The 21,058-nt window shown below is 38.0% G+C and overlaps 1 long non-coding RNA gene and 1 other non-coding gene across 3 annotated transcripts in view; one reads left to right on the top strand and one right to left on the bottom strand.

Moving 5' to 3' along the window:
* The window catches only part of LOC144282309 (uncharacterized), a 43,975-nt gene that overhangs the window by 7,796 nt on the left and 15,121 nt on the right, over positions 1-21,058 (bottom strand). For both annotated transcript variants that reach the window (XR_013350721.1, XR_013350720.1), the window contains exon 3: positions 15,538-15,638. This is a non-coding gene — a long non-coding RNA (uncharacterized LOC144282309). The remainder of the gene's footprint in view (positions 1-15,537; positions 15,639-21,058) is intronic.
* Positions 6,328-6,433, top strand: LOC144282744 (small nucleolar RNA U13). Its single transcript, XR_013351202.1, has one exon. It is a non-coding gene; the product is annotated as a small nucleolar RNA U13 (small nucleolar RNA).

The raw sequence follows: 21,058 nt of genomic DNA, 5'->3' as shown, positions 1-21,058 counted from the left end.
AATCTGTTTAAAAAATGGGCAGAGGGTCTGAAAAGACATTTTTCCAAAGAAGGCATACAAATGGCCAACGGGGATACAATAGGTGCTCAGCATCACTCATCATCAGGGAAATGCAAATCAAAACCACAGTGAGCTATAACCTCATACCTGTCAGAATGGCTAAAACCAACAACACAAGAAATAACAAGTGTTAGCAAGGATGTGGAGAAAGGGGCTGATGGTAGGAATGTAAATCGGTGCAGCCACTATGGAAAACAGTATGGAGGTTCCTCAAAACATTAAAAACAGAGCTACCATATGATACATCAATTTCACTTGTAGGTGTTTGTCTTAAGAAAATGAAAACACTAATGCGAAAAGATATCTGTACCCTTATGTTCATTGCAGCCGTATTTACAGTAGCTAAAATATGGAAACAACCTAAGTGTCCACTTATGAATGGATAAAGACACTGTGATACGCACACACACACAGCACACAATACACAATGGAATACTACTCAGCCATAAAGAAAAACATCTTTCCATTTGCAACAGTTAGTGTTTTGAAGGCAAGAACCAAGCAGAACGTCTTTACAGAACGAGTACTGGATGACATTAGTTGAACGAATTAGGAAAGTGAATGAAGAGTGAAAGACACAGGTTGCTTAGCCGTCATCTCGTGGACCAAGCTCAAAGCCATCATTGCTAATCTTTGGCTCCTGCCCCTCCTCCCATCTAAGTGGCCTTTTCTGGAGCCCCTCACTTTTCCTTCTTATGTTCTTACTGGATCAATCAGGGCAAGTTGGGAGAACAACCATCTGCCCCCATAGCTCACTCTCGATCCGTATTTTTTCATCTCAGCTTGAATAGTCTGGATGTCTTTAAGGAAACCTTGCATATTGGACTGTGATTTTTCTATTATATGTATTTGTGTATGTTCATGGGCATGTTTTCATGTGCACATGCATAAAATTCAGGCTGAATGCCTAGGCCGAATGTTGATTTCAATACTAACCAGTAAATACAAGGCACTTATACACAAATCACATTAATCTGCTTAAAACCTTCAATGGTTTACACTTTCTTTCTACCATATCACTCCTAATTTTAGGGACACTTGGAAAAGTCACACACAGAAAAATAAATAAAACAAATGAAATGTGAACCCTGTGGCTACTCTCAGAGCACTTTGATGGGCCTTCACTTTAAGCGGCATCTCAGGGACATCTCTAGAATAAATCCAAAGAATAGTGTGTGCTAGGAGGGATGGAGGCCTTTAAAAATTCTAAAAAGGACAATAACAAAAAGAACGTTCAAAGAGTATTTAAGGCAGGAAAAACAAGAAAAAGAATAAACCTACTGCCAAAGGAACAGGAACAGATGGCACAAAGAAAATGAAAAAACCTCACTTTTGCTTTGATTTTCAAAAGCATCACTTCTCAAAGTGGGTTCCACAAAATGCTAGTTCTTGAGTACATTTTGCAGGAAGAACATTTGCATGACCAGATACATTTGGGAAAATACTCCGATTTCTTTACTGCAGGATTTATTTTTTTATGCTTAAGATGCTACAGTGTCATTTGAGACCCCAAGAGAAGGGTAGAGTCTTCACTGTAACCAGATTTATGTAATAATCGACACTAGTATTTTGCGGAATGCATTTTGGAAAACTGTCTTGAAGGCAAAGAGAATGGTTTCCAAGACAAAACTACATCAATAAACTAGTTTTGTCTTTGAGGGGAAAAAAAGAGAACTTGACTATTTTCAAAGATTTCAAATCTTTCAGCCCAGGAGATATATTCCAACTATGAAAATCAGTTGTGAGAAGTGAAAGAAAAGGTTAAACTTTACATTAGATTGGAAATGAACAAGTTGCATATCCAAAGAAACGTTCTAAAAACTTGAGACCAAAATACAATCTCCTCTTAACACTAAAATAGATTTTCCTTCCATTATGATTCTTCAAGTGACAGAAACCAACACTGACCTTTTTAAGGAAAAAAAAAAAAAGTGGATGAACTGGTGGGACTTTTACTGGGAAGAAAAATGAGAGACTGGAGACTCCGTCTTGAAACTGGGACAAGAACCAAGGAAGCTGGGCACACACGGAACCCAGAATATGTGCTTTAAAATTTGCCATGGCTGAAACAAAGTTCTTCAACATCTCCCCCCGCCCCCCCCATCGGTTACTCTGCTAAAGATGCTAAGTCCTGGGAGAGGAATTCCATTGGAACCTGCCTCTTGGCCAAGGGACAGCTGGCCACCAAGATTGTACACAATGGAGAGATGTGTTACCGAAAATAAAACAAACTGTTGCTAGAAAGAGAAAAATGAATGGTGAGTGGCTGAAAGTCAAAAAGTTCCCACTTTATGTTTCCTAAGAACAAGCTGTATCAGATTAATCTAATTGCCTGGAGTTGGTAAAACCCTGAAATGGCATAGAACTGTATCAGGGATTCATTGTGTGTATTTAACTCATTTGTTTATGTGTAAATATTCAATACTAACCAGTAAACACAAGGCACTCAAGTACACAAATCACATTAATCTCCTGCTTAAAACCTTCGATGGTTTACACTTAGAACAAAATACAAAATCCCTAATGTGGCCTCTGAGCCTCCTGGATTCTCTTCCATCCCACCTCCTTGGCCTGGCCATTCCAACCCCATTTCCCACACACTGGTGCGTCTCACTCAAGCCTGAGTAACTGGAGTCACTCTAGCCATACTGGGCCTCAGGTTAAACGCTGGTTCCTCGGAGAAGCTCTGCTAAAGCCACAGAGTCTGCCTCTCCCGCTGTTCCAGCCCCTGGCACCCTGGATTCTTGCTTCCTAACATAAATTGCACTCTCCCGTTTTTCTCCTGTTGGTTTACGTAAGACTCTCTTCCTCAGGAGATGGCACGCCTCCAAAATCTAAAGAGCACATCTCTCTTGTTTAATTCTAAAATGTTGTAACTAACACAGATCAGCGTTAGGCCGGTGTTGGCACACAGCAGATGGGAGTCAGGAATGAGTGTGGACTGTGTTTACCATGGAGTCTGGGTTCTGGGGACGAAAACCCTGATGACCACTGTGAAAAGTGCAGTCCAGGGGGATTGTAGAAAGTAATGGAAGGAACACCCTGAGGGAGGGCTACTTTGGCCATGAGGCAACCTCACGAGGTCTCTCCTTGCGTCCTTGAAGAGTTCCCCACAAGGGGGAAATGGGTGTGGACAGCACCAGGCAGCCAAAGCACAGGGGGAGGAAGGGGAGGACCTGAAGGGTACAGGCTTGGGGGCGGAGGGCGTGCCCCAGGACTGTGGCTATTGCTGCCTCTGCAGTCGGGATCTGAGACTTGGATGAAGACCGAAAGAATAATTATGAAACCTTCACAACACAGAACTAGAAAGAATGACTAATACACTGCCTTGTCCTGAAATTCTGTTTCCTCAAGTTTGCTGTAAAAATGTATTTCATGGGGGCACCTGGGTGGCTTAGTTGGTTGAGCTCAGGTTACCTTTGGCTCAGGTCATGATCCTGGGTTGCTGGAGATTGATCCCCACGTGGGGCTCCCTGCTCACTGGGGAGTCTGCTTCTTCCTCTGCCTCTGCCCCACCACTCTGCTCAAACTCTCTCTCTCTCTCAAATAAATATTTTTTTAAAAAAAAATGCATTCTATGTTACATTCCTTGAACATTTGCTTTCTATTCATTAGTAATGTTTTTGTGTTTAACTATATTTGTAATTTAATTCATATGATTTGGTAAAGGATTTTTAAGAGAAGAGATCAATGGCCTGATATTCTGGAATGTTAAGTATGTTACAAAGTGAATTCGTGATGCCAGGAACATAAAATCCAAATGTTTAATATTCCTTTCTCCAACTCATGTGCTGTCAGCTTTTTCAATGGTTACCATGACATGATTTTTATTAAACTCTTACTTTTTCCCCCTTTGCACATCAGGTCTTCTCCAGAAATCTTTCATTCATGTTAAAACTCCTTATTGCATCCAATTTGCTGTAACAGAATTGCTCCTACACACACACACACACACACACACACACACATTCATCTAAGGATACATACTAATTCACTATCGTGCAGTTCTTGGTTGGTTTATGGTTCATTCCTACTTTGAATTCAGAATAAAAATGTACCCAGCTGACTCTTCGGTGAGTCAGTAAGACTTTTTATTTCCTAATTCTAAATCTAGTTAAGGCTGGAATAAGCAGTTCTCCACCCAGCAATTGTAATTAAACCCACTAATTAAAAAAAAAAAAACCACACACATAGACCTTAATACATCAGTTAAAATGGCTACAGGTTATATCTAATAAAAATGGGAATCCAATGAGTATATAGTTCTGCATGTGACATATTAAAAAGACTGGCTGTATTTAATTCAGCTGATGTATCACGGTCAATCTGGTTCCTCATCCTCTGTTGCTGTCCCTTCCTTGCTTTGTTGTTTTGGTATTTAGTATACTACCCAGGTCTTCTTGAGTAAGGACAGAAAATAAACATTTGTTAGCACTTAGGCTTGATGTTCACCAACATCCCACTGACACATGAAAAAAAATAATCATGGAGCATATTATTTAAGTTAGAATTTATCTAAATCATTTAATTTTATATTTCTTTTAGAGGAGGGGTGGGGTGGGGGTGGGAAAAGAGGGAGGAAGAATCTCAAGCAGACTCCATGCCCAGCCTGGAGCTCAACATCGGGCTTGATCTCACAACCTCAAGATCATGACCTGAGCTGAAATGAAGAGTTGGATGCTTAACCAACTGAGCCACCCTGGCACCCCTAAATCATTTAGCTTAAAATAAAGTAGGAAATTCCATATGCTACATTTAGGAAAACTACTTTATAAAGTGAAGATGAGGGTAAATCTTAATAGATTGCATGGATGTAGATAGAGATTTTTCTGTTGATAAGAATTGAAGATACAGCCTCAGAGGTGTGGATTATGAGTGAGAGGTAGCCCCACATTTTAAAGAAGGGTTCTCAACACACATACATGGGTCTCATGAGAGGAACATTCCAGTCCAGCAACCATCTCTCCCACAGCCATTAGCAGAGAAGGCCAAAGATTCAGTTGGGCAGATGCATCTTTGGGGGGACTTCCCAAGAGGAGACAGCACAGTAGCATTTCTTCCCTGTGCACATGGGACATTGCTCCTCTACCAGAGCCAAAAGAGGGACACAGTGAGAGAGCTCTTCAGAGAACTGGGAGTACTAGCCAGAAAGGAATGCTGGACTCTCACTCCTTGGCCAGAGGCTTGCCCGGCGGGAAGAATGTGCACATTTGGCCTGTGCTGCTACAGTAGTGGAAGACAAGTGTGTTCTGGGAAGAATTTGACCAGGGTCTCCTGGAGTTTGAAGAGTATGGAGAAACAGTAGACTGGAGACTGCTGGAACTGCTCCTAGTGGCTGAATGATGATGACAGAGGGTCCTACCATTCAGCTGGGTGAGAATGAGCAACATTTTCCATGGACCAAGGGGACAAGATGGAGACTGTCTACCAAATGAGATAAAAGGACAGGCCATGCTATAATAAGAGACACAGGGAAATTTGAATTAGATGAAAAATTAAAGTTAATTTAGATTGGACTGGAATTTCCCATAGCTGAAAATGAGACTCTTCCCCGATCTGAAAGGGACCCTAAAGGTAAGGGATCTGCCTGAAATGTCACTGGGGGCAGAGAAGGGAGATCTTGTTTAAAGGCAGAGGGGGAAGGGGGCGCCAGGCTGGCTCAGTCAGTAGAGTGTGTGACTCTTGATCTTGGGGTTATAAGCTCAAGTCCCATGTTGGGTGTAGAGATTACTTTTAAAAACTTAAAAATTTAAAAAGAAGATAAAATTGGGGTAGCTGGGTGGCTCACTTGGCTAAGCATCTGCCTCTTGATGGTGGCTCAGGTCATGATCTCAGGGTGGTGAGACTGAGCCCTGCTTTGGGCTCTGTACTCAGCAGGGTGTCTGCTGGAGATTCTCTCTCTCTCTCTCTCTCTCTCTCTTTCCCCCTACTCATGTGCTCTTTCTCTTTATATATATAAAATAAATAAATATTTTTTAAAAATAAAATGAAGGCAGAAGTGGGAGAAGAAAAGCTGTTTACTGCTTATGATCACTGACTCAGTACATTGAATAGAGCAATCACACCATTTATTTAAAAAGTAAGCTACTATACCACCTATAAAGTATTCTTACCAAAACAACAACAAAATATTTCTGAACCTGAATTTAATCAAGCCTCTTGAACTAACTAGCAGGTTATGAAAAAGATGGGAGATGGAAAACTGGCTAATGACACCAGGGGGCTGCTATCCATCAACTCCAGAATATTAGAAACACCACAGGACAGAACCTTTTGTTGTTCACAAGTGTCATGATTCCGTATCCAGCCACCATGTGAGATGTGCCTCGCTCAAACCTTGTCACAACATAATTGGCACCTTACCCATCTGAAGTGAAAAGAAGAAAAAAGAATCCCACAGGACAAAATCCCTTTTTTCTTCAAAAAACACATGGTGTAAAAGAATAAAGAAGAGGAATTGTTATAAGTTAAAAGAAACCTAAGAGAATGCCTGGATATGTAACGTGTGCACTGTGCTTCAATTTTTACTTGAACAACCGTAAAAAGACATTTCTGAGACAATCAGGGAAAGTTGAACTTGCATTGGATATTAAATATATTGAGGAGCTTTTATGAATTTGGGAGGGCATGATAATGCTATTATATTTTTAAGTTCTCATGCACTATAGAAACATTCTGGGGGATCCCTGGGTGGCTCAGTGGTTTCGTTCCTGCCTTTGGTCCAGGGCGTGATCCTGGAGTCCCGGGATTGAGTCCTGTGTCAGGCTGCCGGCATGGAGCCTGCTTCTCCCTCTGCCTCTCTCTCTCTCTCTCTCTATCATGAATGAATAAATAAAATCTTAAAAAAAAAAAGAAAGAAACATTCTAAGATATTTATAGGTGATGAGATATGATGTCTGGGATTCATTTTTAAATATTGTAGGATAAAAGAAAATAAAGTGTGAATTTGAGAAAAGGATCAGTGAAAAAATAGTAGAATGGGAACAATTCCTGAAGCTAGGTGATGGGTACATTAATGCTTCATTATACTATTCTATTTTTGTAAAACTTTCTATGGAGTGCCTACATGGCTCAGTTAGTTAGGTATCTGACTCCTGATTTCAGCTCAGGTCATGATCTTGGGGTCCCGGGGCAGAGCCTCACATTGGGCTCCACACTCAGTGGGAAGTATTCTTCTATCTCTCTCATCCTCCCTTGCCCCTCCCCCTGCTTGTGCACTCTCTCTCTAAAATAAATAGATAAATCATTTTTTTTAAACTAAAAATAAAAAAATTTATAATAAAATGTTAAAAATTAAGTTAAAAAGATCTTTAGATATCAAATATTTTTATTTTTACTTTTTAAGGTCTGTGTTGTAGCAGAATGGTAAAAAGTTTAAGAGTAGGTGTTAAACTTAGTTTTGAATACTGGCTGCAACTGTTACCAATTATGTGATGTTAGGCAAGCCACTTAACTTTCTAAGCCCCATTTTCCCCTCTGTAAAATGGGAATAATAGTAATAATGCCTATTGTTGTTGCTGCAAAGGGTTTAATGAGATAATACATATAAAATTTAATAAACCACAGAGCTGATGCAAGTATTAGAGAAATGAGTAATGTCTGCAAGGAGGCACAGAGTAAGTGCTAATATTAGCTTAATTAGATTTAATTTTCACTTCTCTGTTCTCTGTTTGAGTTACTATCTTTGATATTATAACTGCCTTGTTATCTTTATATCTGAAAACTGCAATGCTGAAGTGAAAATGTGCTTAGGCAGAAAGCCTCAGGTGGGGAACTGGTTTTATATCTCCTCACTTTGGAATACATCCAGACTTTACCTTTGATCAGTTGGAGTTCTATGATTGCAACTCACATAAACTTATTTTCAATAACTGAAGGGGAAAAAACAGATACCTTACAGGGGTGCCTGGGTGGCTCAGTCGGTTAAGCACGTCTTTGGGTCAGGTCCTGATCTTAGTGTCCTGGGATCAAGCCCTGCATCGGTCCCTGCTCAGTGGAGAGTCTGCTTCTCCCTCTCCTCCCTACTTGTGCTACCTCTGTCTCTCTCAAATAAATAAATAAAATCTTAAAAAAAAAAAAAGATATCTTACAGCATCCAAGGACAATCTGGACCTAGGAAGGCTGACTAAGGGCAAGCTCAGGAACCAGGAAAACTCTAGTAGAGATCTGAGTAACAAAAAGCCATAATGTTTAAATTCCTCAAGTCACTACAAACAGGATGAATGAACTTGAATTATTTCAAGCCTCTGTATCACTTTGCTCAAGATTTGGCCCAGTTTGGGTCATATGCCCATCCATTGATTGGAATGGGGAAGTGGATTTGGTACCTCTAGTGACTGTATCTGGTGATGAAAGGGATTGTTATCTGTGTCAGACCACTAGTTGTTTTGTAATAGCCATTCTTCCGTTCTTTCATGGAAATAGGGTTTTAGCTGGCTGACTACCTGCCCAGCTAAATACTACATTTCCTAGCCTCCGTAGAAGCTCCATGAGACCATGTAACTCAGTTAGGTACCATGGGATAAAAGCAAAATATGTGACATGTCTAGGTTCTGCCCTTAATAGAATTGGAGACATGCTCCTCCTTCCCGTGGCTGAAAGAAAACTAGAGCTGGAACAGCCACCTTGGATCAATGACAGGAGTAGGGCTGTGAGATTTAGTAAATAAAAATACAATGCCCAATTAAATTTGAATTTCAGATGAACAAGGAAGCCTTTAAAAAAAAAAACATAAGTATGTCCCATGCAACATTTGGAGACAGGGAAGTTCAATATAAATTGTTAAGTGAGAATAGTATGTATGCACTGTATGTTAATGACCTATATGCTAGCGTATGTTTAGAAAAGTCACTTATGTTTAAATATGACCATTCTGACTGTGATATGAACATGATTTTGAGAGGAAGGAGAGGAAGAGAGGCAAGCCTGGACCAGTTGGCAGGATTACAAATGGAAAAGAGTAGACAGGGCAGCCCTGGTGGCTCAGAGGTTTAGCTCCACCTTCAGCCCGGGGTGTGATCCTGGAGCCCCGGGATCAAGTCCCACGTCGGGCTCCCTGCAGGGAGACTGCTTCTCCCTCTGCCTGTGTCTCTGCCTCTCTCTCTCTCTCTGTCTGTCATGAATAAATAAATAAAATCTTTAAAAAATAAAGGAAAAAAGTAGACGGTGATATACATTGAAGATAAATACATGTGTTTTGAGAATATGCTAAATCATTACTGGTGGTTTTAACAGGGTGGGCAGAGTGTAAAATAATGCGGGAATTTCACATCCTAAATCATATAATTTTAATAGGAAATATTGAAATTTTTGACTTCCTAGAAATAAGAAAAACTGTATGTTTAAGTGCCATGAAAAGCTAAAAGATGAATGCAAAACTGGGAAAATATAAACTATAAAATTTACCTTGGACAAAGGATTAATATTCCGAATTTATAAGAGCTCCTACAAATCCAAAGGATAGAGATTAACATACTTGTAGAAAATTGGCAAAAGACATGAAAGTCACAAAATAAATGTGTATCTCCAAGATACTGAAAACATTCTACCTTGTTAACCAGAACAGAAAGGCATATAACAACTAGGTAGTATTTTCTTCCTAAATTGGCCTTTTTTTTTTTTTTTAAAGAACAATCTCAGTGTTGGTTATGCAATTTCCTTGAGTAAGGCTGTTATCAGAGAGTGGGATTTGGGAGTTTAGTTTGTCTGCAATGAAGTAGCTTTGGTGATGACAAAGCCAAAGGTAGTCCCCAGAGTAGGTCACATTTTGTGCACGGGATGATGGTGGCTGAAGAACTGGGAGATCACAGAATCACATGGGTTATAAATGTCTAACACAAGTAACAGTAACTATTTGAGTATTGAAAATTACTGAGTATTGAAAACATGCCAGGCAAATGCTGAATGCTCTCCAAATTCTATTAAAGGAGGTGCGAATGTCCTTCACATTCTACCAGGAAAAAAACAAACAAAAAAAACCAGGTCTTGGAAAAGTTGAGTAACTTGCTATCTTTTCCACATTTACATAGGTGGCATATCTGAGATTTAAATGACTCAGAAACTCTTCATTCCTGACCACCATACTGTACTTCATTCATACTTACAATAAACATCAAGTATTAGGCAACTGCATTAGGAAATACAAGTACAGCAGTGAGCAAAATCCCTCTCTGTGTAGCTGATTGGCTAGAAGGAGACAGGCAACTAGGCAATTATAATATAGGGCCCTATGCGGTCTCTGAGAGACCCACCTAAAACCAGGGTAGGTATTAGAGCTGTCTTGTGCTTGCTCTTATCAGCTCACAAGAGCTGACTGTTACAGCAGCATTATTCATAATTGGCCCAAAATGGAACATTGATTAATGTTCATCAACTGATAAATGGACAAATAAATGTTGTATATCCATACAATGAAATATTATTCAGCAATACAATGAAAATGAAGTGCTGATCCATGATACAACACATATGGACCTTGAAAATATGTACTAAGTGAAAGAAGACAGTCTTATAAACGCATACACATACACAAAGCATGTTGTATGATTCCATTTATGTGACATGTCCAGAAGAGGCAAATCTATAAAGATGGAAAATAAATTAGCAGTTGCCTAGGACTGGGACAGGCGGATGGTTGGAGGTTAGTGAATGTTGTTAAGGACAAGGTTTCATTTTGGGGTGGATGAAAATGTTTGAAAATTGATTGTAGTGGTGGCAGATGCACAGGTCCAAATATGTTAAAATTGATGAACTATCCCTTTAAATGGGTGAATTGTATAATATGTGAATGATATCTTAATAAAAGTTATTTTAAAACAAGTTGACGATAAACATCTCTTCCCAATTTTTCATTCAATGATATATCGGTGGGAGTAGGGTTGCCAGATTTAGCACGTAAAAATACAGGACAACGAATTAAATTTGAGTTTCAGATAAACAGCAAATACTTTTTAAAAATAAGCATGTTCCATGCAATATTTGGGGCATATTTATATCAAGAATATTCCTTATTTATCTGATGTTCATATTTAACTGGGTGTCCTGGATATTATCTTGCAACCCACGTGGAAGTATTGACACAACAGAAATGAGTAAATTCTACAAATCCCACTCCACTCCTCCTCCCCAGAGCTAATTGTTAAGCATGTATCAGGGCATCACTACCTAAGCTGTTAAAAAAGAGAGAAAGACAAAAAGTCAAAGGATGTAAAAAATGTATATATAATAAGCAAATACTAACCAATGCAAAGGTAGCATGATTATGTTCATATCAGGCAAAATAGATTTTAAAGCAAAAAGCTTTACTGGGATAAGAATAAACATATTGATAGAAGATTAACTTAATTAAGATTCAATAATTCAAAGTTCTATGGGCCCCATAGCACAGCATTGAAATACTTAAAGTGCAAGTTGCCAGGACTGCAAGGAGATTCAGCAAATTCATTACCATAATGGGGATTTTGATGTATCTATATCAATAATCAATAGGTCAATCATAAAAGATACCGATAAAAATATAGAAGATTTGAAAAATACAACTAATAAGCTTATCTAATAAACCCCCACCCCAAAACTGAATTACATCCACTCCTGCCATAAAACATTTATGTAAAAACTTACCAGGCTAAAAAACAAGTTTGAGTAACTTTTTAAAGAACTGGTATATGCAGAGGTGCCTGGGTGGCTCAATTAGTTGAGCATTTGATTCTCGGTTTCCACTGGGGTCATGATTCCATGGTGGTGGGATCTGGCCCTGAGTCAGGCTCCACATTCTGAGTGGGGTCTGCTTGAGATTCCCTCCCTCTCCTTCTGTCCCTCCCCATTCACACATACACACACACACACACACACACACACACACACAGACATACACTCTCTCTGTCTCTCTTTCTGACAAAAATGAAAAAATAAAATCTTTTTTAAAAAAGGAACTGGTATATGCAGAGCATGTCCCTAAGTACAATGTGATTGAATTAGAAATGCATGTTAAAAGATTTTTAAAAATATTACATGATTGGAAATGTTATAAACATACTTATTGAAGAAACACATGTCTCAGAGAAGAAATTGTAATGGAAATTTAAAAATACTTAAACTTGGATGGTAAGAAAAATACATATCAAACATTCTGGAAAAGAATTCTTAGAGGAAAATGCATAATTCTCTGTGCTTATATTAGAAAGAAAAGTATACTAAAAGGTTAATGAGCTACCCTAATATAATCTATGAAATAGGAAGAGAGATCAAAAGAATAAAATCAGGGGCACCTAACTGTGAGTGCCTCACCCTTGGTTGTGGCTCAGGTTGTGATCTCAGGGTCATGAGATCAAGCCCTGTGTCATGCTTTGCACAGAGTCTTCTTGGGATTCTCTCTGCCCTGTCTCTGTTTCTGTGTATGTGTCTCTCTCTCAAATAAATAAATAAACCTTAAAAAAAGAATAAAACCAAAGATAGTGGGGGGAAAAGGAAATAATGATATAATATTGAATATTATATTATTCAATAACATACTGTATATGTTACATTCAATATTGTATTCAATATTAATTCAATATTATATTGAGTGTAATAATGAAATAATAATAAATGATTTAAACAGAAATTAGAAGGAAAGAATGCACAAATGAACAAATTAAGGGAAAGTGGTTAAAATAATAAAAAATTGAATTGGCATTTTAACATCTTTCCATGCATGAAAAGAAACCTACTAAGCCCAGAGTACTTTATCAATGAGTTCTAATACACTTTCAATAGATAGAAAATGATGAGAAACAGTCCCCTCATTTTCTGAAGCTGGGTATAATGGTGATATCAAAAATAGACAATCTCAGTATAAGAAATGCAATCTATAAGCCCTTGCACTTATGAACACCAATGCCAAATCCTAAAACCAAATTGTAGAAAACTGAATACCATAAGAAAGACACAGATAAAGACTATAGAATTTTGCCAAGCTGATTATAAAGATGCAGGATGGGTTCAACATTAGAAAATCAACTAGTGTATTGGGCACCTGCGTGGCTCAGTCTATGAAGTGTTGGACTCTTGATTTCAGCTGAGGTTATGATCTCTGGGTTGTGAAGTCAAGCCCTACCCTACTACAAGCCATGATGGGGCTTAGCCTACTTAAGATTCTCTCCCTTTCCCCTGACCCTCTCCCTCCCCCAAAATAAGAAAAGAAAGAAAATCAACTAGTGTGATTTTCCACATCAAGAGATTAAAGGCAATGTAATCATCTCAATAGATACAGAAAAAAAATTCAATAAACTTCAGCAACAGTTCATGGTTTAAAAAGCCATCTTAACCTGATTATAAGTACTTGAAAAGAGGTATAGAGAAAACAACATATTTTAATAGTAAAATATTAAAGTTATACTTTTAAAATCAACAAGACTAGGTTGCTTGTTATTGCTGCTTCTATGTAACATTGCAACGGAGGTCTTATCCAAAGCAATCCACAAGATAATAAGAAATAATGACTGGAAATAAAGTTTTGAAAACTATCATTATTGATAAAGGAAAGGATAGCCTTTAAAGAAAACACAAATGAGGGCACCTCGGTGATGCAGTTAGTCAGGCATCTGATTCTTGGTTTCATCTCAGGTCATGATCTCAGGGTTGTGATCTCAGGGTCATGAGATCCAGCCCCACATCAGGCTCTATTCTTAGCACAGAGTCTGCTTGAGACTTTCTCCTTCTCCTCTGCCCCACCCTCCATGCCCTGGCTCTCTCAAATACATAAATAAATCTAAAAAAAAACAAAAAACAAAAAAAACCCCACAAATGTATCTGCTCATTTATTATTGGATAAAAGGGTTAAACAGGATCATTAGATTTGATTTCAAAATATAAAAGTTTAGTTACATTTTGATATAGTAGCTAGAGTCAGAAAATGCAACAAAAATATATTTAGAAATAATTTTAACCAAAGACATGTAAGATCCTTTTGTAATGAAGTGTTAAGACTTTACCAAATGGTATTAAAGAAGATCTAAATAAATGGAGAGACAAAGCATATTTATGGATTGAAGGATTCAATGATGTCAATATTTAGTTCTCCCAATACTAAGTTGATTGAAATCAATATCAATTAAAATCTCAACAGGATTGGGGCGCCTGAGTGGCTCAGCTGTTTAAACACCAACAATTCTGCTCCTGGGCATGTATTTTATAGAAGCTCTTTTATATGTACTTCAGAAAATGAGAATATTCACAGCAGCACTGTTTAAAGTAGCATAAACTTGGGAAAAACTCATATGTGGACTAACGGCATTGCTTTTGTGGTAGAGTTATCCAATGGTATATTGCACAGGAGAAAAAAATAAACCACAGCTATATACATTTGCATATTTGAATTAAAGAACCTGAAATTAGAGCAGAAAACAGGAGATTAGATAGAGTACAATTGTACTGAGAGAAAGGTAAATTATAGGCAAGACTAAAAATGTATGTTTTGTTAAGGAATACCTACACGAGTGGTAAAATTATAAAGAAAAGAAAAGGAATAAGTAAAAAATATATAGTGAGGTATGTGTTTGGGGAAGGGCATGCAAAAAGACTTCAGAGATATTCCTTTACTTTTTTTTTTTTTAAGTTTTTATTTATTTAAGTAATCTCTACACCCAATGTGGGGTTTGAACTCATGACCCTGAGATTAAGAACTGTATGCTTTTTCAACTGAGCCAGCCAGGTTTACTTTACTGTTTCTTCCTTTACTGTTTCTATTATATATAAATTTTATAATACTATGTGTCAGCAAACTATAGCCCATGAGTCAAATCTTACCTGCTGCCTGTTTTTGTACAGCTACAAACTGAGAATTGTGTTTACATTATTAAATAGTTTTTTTAAAGGAAGAATATTTATCACACATGAAAACTAAGTTAAATTCTAACTGTAGTATCCACAAATAAAGTTTTATTAGAACACAATGCCCATTTCTTTAGGTATTGTCTATGGCTATTTCATACTACAATAGCAGAACTGAGTAGTTGACCCAGAATGATATGACAGGCAAGTCCTAAAATATTTACTATCTGGCCCTTTACAGAGAAGGTCCTGAAAACTCTGCTATAAAGCTCATAAGTGTATTGTAACACCTAGAAATAAAATTATATCATAAAATATTAACATTTAAAAAGCTATAGGAGTTACTAGCTTATTTTAGTAGATGTCTATACACTAGAAATTTGATTTTACAAGTTTTTATGCTAAAGACTGAATGAAATATTCCATGTGTATGGATTTTTTGAGGATGCAAGGAATCATTTAAGAGACATTTTCTTATTATGGCACGAAGTAAAGTCTATAATTGAGACAACAAAATGTTTATACATGATTATCAACTTGTATTTATCTCAATAAATTCCTTCTTTTCATATAATTATCAAATGTTTTGGATTGACAATATATTATTGATCAAATGATTTGAGGTTATTTAGATGGTAGCATTGAAAATATTATGTCAAAAAATATTACCTGATTTTCACAGTAGATGCCAGCAAGGGGATTAGTGACTGGAAAATATAGGCAAGGAAAATTGCTTTTCCTCTATTCTCTAAAGTTTGGTGCCTGGAGCCCTGCAAATTGAAATGACCAAAGATGGTTAAATAGGAGAAGGTTTCTTTTACATGGAGAGCCCTTACAAAAATGAAGTGAGGAGATCAGACCCAAAGGCTTATATATCATTTTATCAAAGAACAATACATTTGTGGAGAAGGGACAAGACAAAGGAGAAAAGAGATTTGAATTTCCTGAAAGATGGAAGATAATGGTATTTTGCAAAATTTGTCATGCAGATTCCTCAGGTATTTATCCAGTCTCTGGTCTGGTAAGAGTTGAGCTGTCTCCAAGGATTAAGAATCCCAAGGATTAAGAGTTGTTTTCCCTTTCCAGTACAGAAGGAGACATCTTTATGGATGGCAAAGTTTGTCCTGCTTTTAGCTAGATGGTGGAGGGCAGAGAGTTTTTTTCCCCCCATGACCATAGTTTCTTATTGCCTTCAATTCAGAATGATGGTCATGCCACATTTTGGGGTGGCATATTCTGGTCCTCTTCAATAATGAGTGGCTGCTCAAGGTAGGATTATCTCAGTAAATTTCACAGTCTGGATCTGGTGTCCCCTCTACCCCACCTCAGCCCTCTTCAGAGAACACACACATTTCTTCTCCACAGATGCTGCTTGTTTTTCTATCTCATCATATGTCATTTCTATTAATCTCTCTATGGAAGGTTGGACAGGAAATTTCGTCTACTCAAGCACCACTACTGAGGGCTTCAGTATCCTTCAACCACAATTTAGTTTACTTTTTAATTTACTTTGGGACTATTTATTATACATTTTTTCAATTTTTTCCTCTTAAAATGGTTTGTGTTCTTAAAGCCAAAGAACCACATCCTAATTTGATTCTACTCATTTATTCATCAACACATGTTTTTGAGTCCCTATTATGTACCAGGCACTGTTTCAGGTATTGGGGGATACTGTAATGTAGAAAAGCGGAAAACACTCTGCCTTAATATCCTAATGGAGAGTAGACAATAAACAAGATAAATAGGTAAAATATGTAATATTAGAATGACAAATGGTAAAAATGACTGTAGGAGTAGATGGTAAATTGTAGAAAACCAGAGAGTGATTGATGCAAATAATCCCTAAGTGATTGCAATGCAAATAACCGTTGTCCCCTAGAGATGCAAATGATTTATGTCTGGTAGAAGAGATTACAACTCAAAGATTAGATTTATTGCCCTGTGAGGTGTTAATCGGTTTTTATGTAATTTAGTAACCTTATTCCGGCATTTTTTCCCTCAGTGACTAGAAATATTTTGTCCTATGCCCTGTGGCTTATCACCTTTCTCACTCTCTCATTAACAAGATAAACAGCTCTTTGACTCTCTATCTGTATTCTGAGCATCACAGTTTTTAACTTCCTGAAAATTCTATATCATCAAAAAAAATTGATATATTTAGCTCTGATTTGCCAACCATCTTTTTAATGAGCAAACAAAAAATTAAAAAATACATATATTTCAAAATATATATGTTAAAAAATAAAACTAGAAACAAATCTTGTGGGCTGATTTTTAATATTCTAATGTTGATGGAATATTAGGCATTTAAAATGGAGACCATGAAGACCATACAGTTATAAGGGATGAAAGGTTATGAGAATGTTTTAAAAACATTTATATAGTTTTCGGGGCACCTGGATGGCTCAGCTGTTAGCATCTCAGCTCAGGTCATGGTCTCAGGGATCAAACCCTGCCTCAAGCTCACGTTGGGCTCCACGCTCCGCAGGGAGTCTGGTTGTCCCCCTCCTTTTGACTTCATGCTCTCTCTGTTCCTTTCTCAAGTAAATAAATAAAAAATAAAATCTTTAAAAAATATATAGAATGTCAAAAGATAAACTGAGGCATATTAAACTTTTTGAGTTTATTTAAGCAAAAATCCACTTCAAACTTGGCAATGTCAAATGAGGAGTGGTTAGTGGCACTCCATCATCAGGAGCTGGGGGACAAGACTTGTAGAGAAGGTGCAGGAGCAAAGCAAGGAAATTATTTGATTGGCTACAGACTAAGTATTTGCCCTATTTGGAAAAGGCTACTTGGTTGCTTGTGATTGGTTGTTCTTAGGTTTTGATTTCTTAGTCTTGAAGCATTTTAGGGTTAGGTTTTGATTTTCTTGGGTAGGCTGCTGAGGCATCAAAGCCACCTCATCAATGTTTAATTAATTTAGCAATAGGTAAATAAATAAAACATTTGAACTTGTAGAATAATATTGCTTACTCTACTAGTGTTTTGTATCAGTCCACTAGCCATTCAAATATTTGAAATTATTAATAGTTCAGGCTCTGGAGTTAGACTGCCTGCCTGCCTTCAAATCTTGGCTCAACCACTTCTTGGTTTGGAAAAGTTATTTCATCTCTGTCTCATAGGAATATTGTGAGGAATAAATGAAATAACATAGGAAGTTCTCAACAGTGTTAGTAAATTCTTGTTACCTGTGAGCTTTCTGTGGAGTTACTTTGTCCTTGCAATGAAAAGTCAGGCCGTACAAAGTAATGTAGAGCAAGCAAGTACCCATTGCAACTTAAATCGTCATGTAAATTACTTTAAAAACAATACAGGATGTTTGCAATGTTTACTAGAATGATGTTTCTCATTATTGGAAAATTCTACTTAGCAGAGCTTTTTTCAAATCAAAATGGATTCTTACCCACCAAAATAGCCCCATATTTTATCTTTATTCTATAGTATAATGGAACAGTTTACAACTTTAGTTTTTAGTCAAACCTAGGTCACAACAAACAGTGCTTTTTTTTTTTTTTTTTTTTTGCAAGAACAAGAAACTTCCTAAACTAACTGTTACTCAAAGAAACGACCTGGGAAACATTTCTTCAGAGGATTTATGAGTAAACCTACTTCTGCCAAACATTAGCAGTTAATAATTTCCCAAACAACAGAAAAAAATACCCTTCCCCCCAAAAGAAATACAATAAAATGAAAACAAAAATAGATACAGTTCCTTTGAAACTATGGACAGGATGATTCAAGCCAACTTGCTAAGCAGGTTCAGCAAATACTATGCAGGCTTAAAAATGACCTGGTGTTTCCAGATGTCTTAAGATTTGAAAAATGGCTTGGTCTTTCCAAGTGTCTTCAACTTTCCAAGTCAGAACAGAAGATACAACAGATCCCTTTATTCTATTCCATCATACAATATTTTAAATTCAACGAAGTTGCCAAAATTGAGGGACAGAAATCTCAGTTTACATAACAACAGCTTAAACTTTGCAACTCCAAATTACTCCACTAAGTTGGTTGCATACTATCTTAATTTTTCCTCAGCATATAAAAGGATTTGAAGATGTTTTTTGTCACTTATTTCCCACCAGAAGATGAAATTATTTATTGTGAGCTTTAAATTTTTTTAAAAGAAACATTGGGCCCCAAATAAAGTCACTTTTGCTAGGCCCTGCTGGGACTTCATACCTACCCTATTGGCAGTTCCTGCCTCTCCCAGAGGTGGAATTTTAATCCAGTCAGTCTGGAATTTCCTGGTCAGTACTAGTGAGGTAATCTGTATGAGGAGAACCCCTGCCTTCCTCTCTAGGAGAAGGTAAACTTGCATCAAGTAATCATCTCTACATTTCCTTGTCCCACCCTCCTTCCGGCCCATAAAAAAACTTTCATTTTGTGCAACTTGTGGAGAGCTCCCTTCTCTTCCCTAGATGGGATGATGCTGATTCGTGAATCATTGGATAAAGCCAATTAGATCTTTAAAATTCGACTTACTCAGCTGAATTTTGTTTTTTAAACAAATTTTATCCTTGGATTTTATAATGCAATTAATGGAAGATGGTCGGAAGAAAGGCAGGCGGGGCCTAGTGTGTCCCCCACACCGTTCTGAAGAGGAAACTACCCTTAAAAGGAAAAAGATCCCATCCTGTAATTCTACACCACCCTGGAAGGAGCCCTCCACCCTTTCCCACGTAAACAACCAACCACCTGATAGGTAGATGAGCACGTAGACAAAAACCTGATTAGGTGACAGCCATGGAGGGTGAATCAGATGAAAATAGCTCACTCACAATCTCATAAAAACTCCTAAACTTAGAAACTCTGAGGCAACCCTCTGGAGTCCCCTTTCTCTTTGGAACCCTGTGCTATCGCCCAATAAACTATGCTGTGCCCCCTTCTTCCCAGCAGTGTGACCAAGAGCCTCAGCCACAAAAGAATAAGAAATCCTAGAACACAGTGGTGTTATATGTAGCAGTTTTTTTTTTTAAAATAAGTTTCTTTTTATTTATTTATTCATGAGAGACACACAGAGAGAGAGAGGCAGAGACATAGGCAGAGGGAGAAGCAGGCTCCATGCACTGCTTGGGAGCCCGACGTGGGACTCGATCCCAGGTCTCCAGGATTGCACCCTGGGTCAAAGGCAGGCACCAAACCGCTGCGCCACCCAGGGATCCCTATGTAGTAGGTTGTTGAGTGAACCATAAGAGGAGGAAAAAGAACTTTGCATTTACCCTTCCAAGTTATTGGCTGAGACACCCTGTAATAAAAATCATGTGGAGAAAAAACCAAATAGTGTATTATTGTATATGCCTTATGTACACCTGGGAGATACCCAGGGAGAAATGGGCCACTCCCCAGGGAAGTCTAAGCCACCAGTTTAAAAAACCACCTTCAGCTTTTGTATTGGTCAGTCGCTGGGGGGATGACAGGGATGCATTTATGGGATGGAACCAGGATGGTATTCCCTCTTCCTGGTACTGACAGAGGACACTCTTATAGAGGTTTCTTTACAAAAGGATAACTTATATTCTGTTTTCACAGCTTCTGGGTCAGCCACTTCTCAAAAGGAGAAGCTCTAAAAAATCCTTATGCCAAAGAGGTATACTTTGGGGTGACATTCTGCTATCCATAGAACAAATTTTCCACCTGGATTTCAAGTGAATTGGGCCCCACCGTGCTCCACACCTCGGAAGAGATGTTTTAGATAGAAGGGGATCAGAATATGCTGCTTGGGCATGTTAATTATTTTGAGGTAAAGGCAGTTGGGAAACAGCAGATAGAATCAAGATTCGTTAAAATAAATGTCTGGTCCCAAGACGTAGCTGCTCCTGCAGGGGGCAGGGAAGGGGGCTGCCACATAGGCAAATCAAAGCTTAGACAGCCTTTCTGGTGGTAGGAGCCTGACGAGAAACATAGTTATACCCAGTCAACCAATCCCCAAAGGCCAAGGCAACTAGAGGCCTTCTCACTGAAATTGATGCTGTGGCCCCCGCTGAACAGATATTTTCTATTTGTCTCTTCCTTGTTCTTCATTCTTTATCCTACAAAAGCTTCTTGCCTTCTGCCTCATTTTTTTTTTTTAAGTTTTGTTTATTTAAGTAATCTCTACACCAATTGTGGGGCTTGAACTCACAATCCCAGGATCAAGAGATGCATGCTCTTCTGACTGAGCCAGCCAGGTGCCCCTGCCTTCTGC

The sequence above is a fragment of the Canis aureus genome, chromosome 13, assembly GCF_053574225.1.
Source record: "Canis aureus isolate CA01 chromosome 13, VMU_Caureus_v.1.0, whole genome shotgun sequence".
NCBI classification, from domain to species: Eukaryota; Metazoa; Chordata; class Mammalia; order Carnivora; family Canidae; genus Canis; species Canis aureus.
This window is presented reverse-complemented; position numbering and strand designations above follow the sequence as displayed.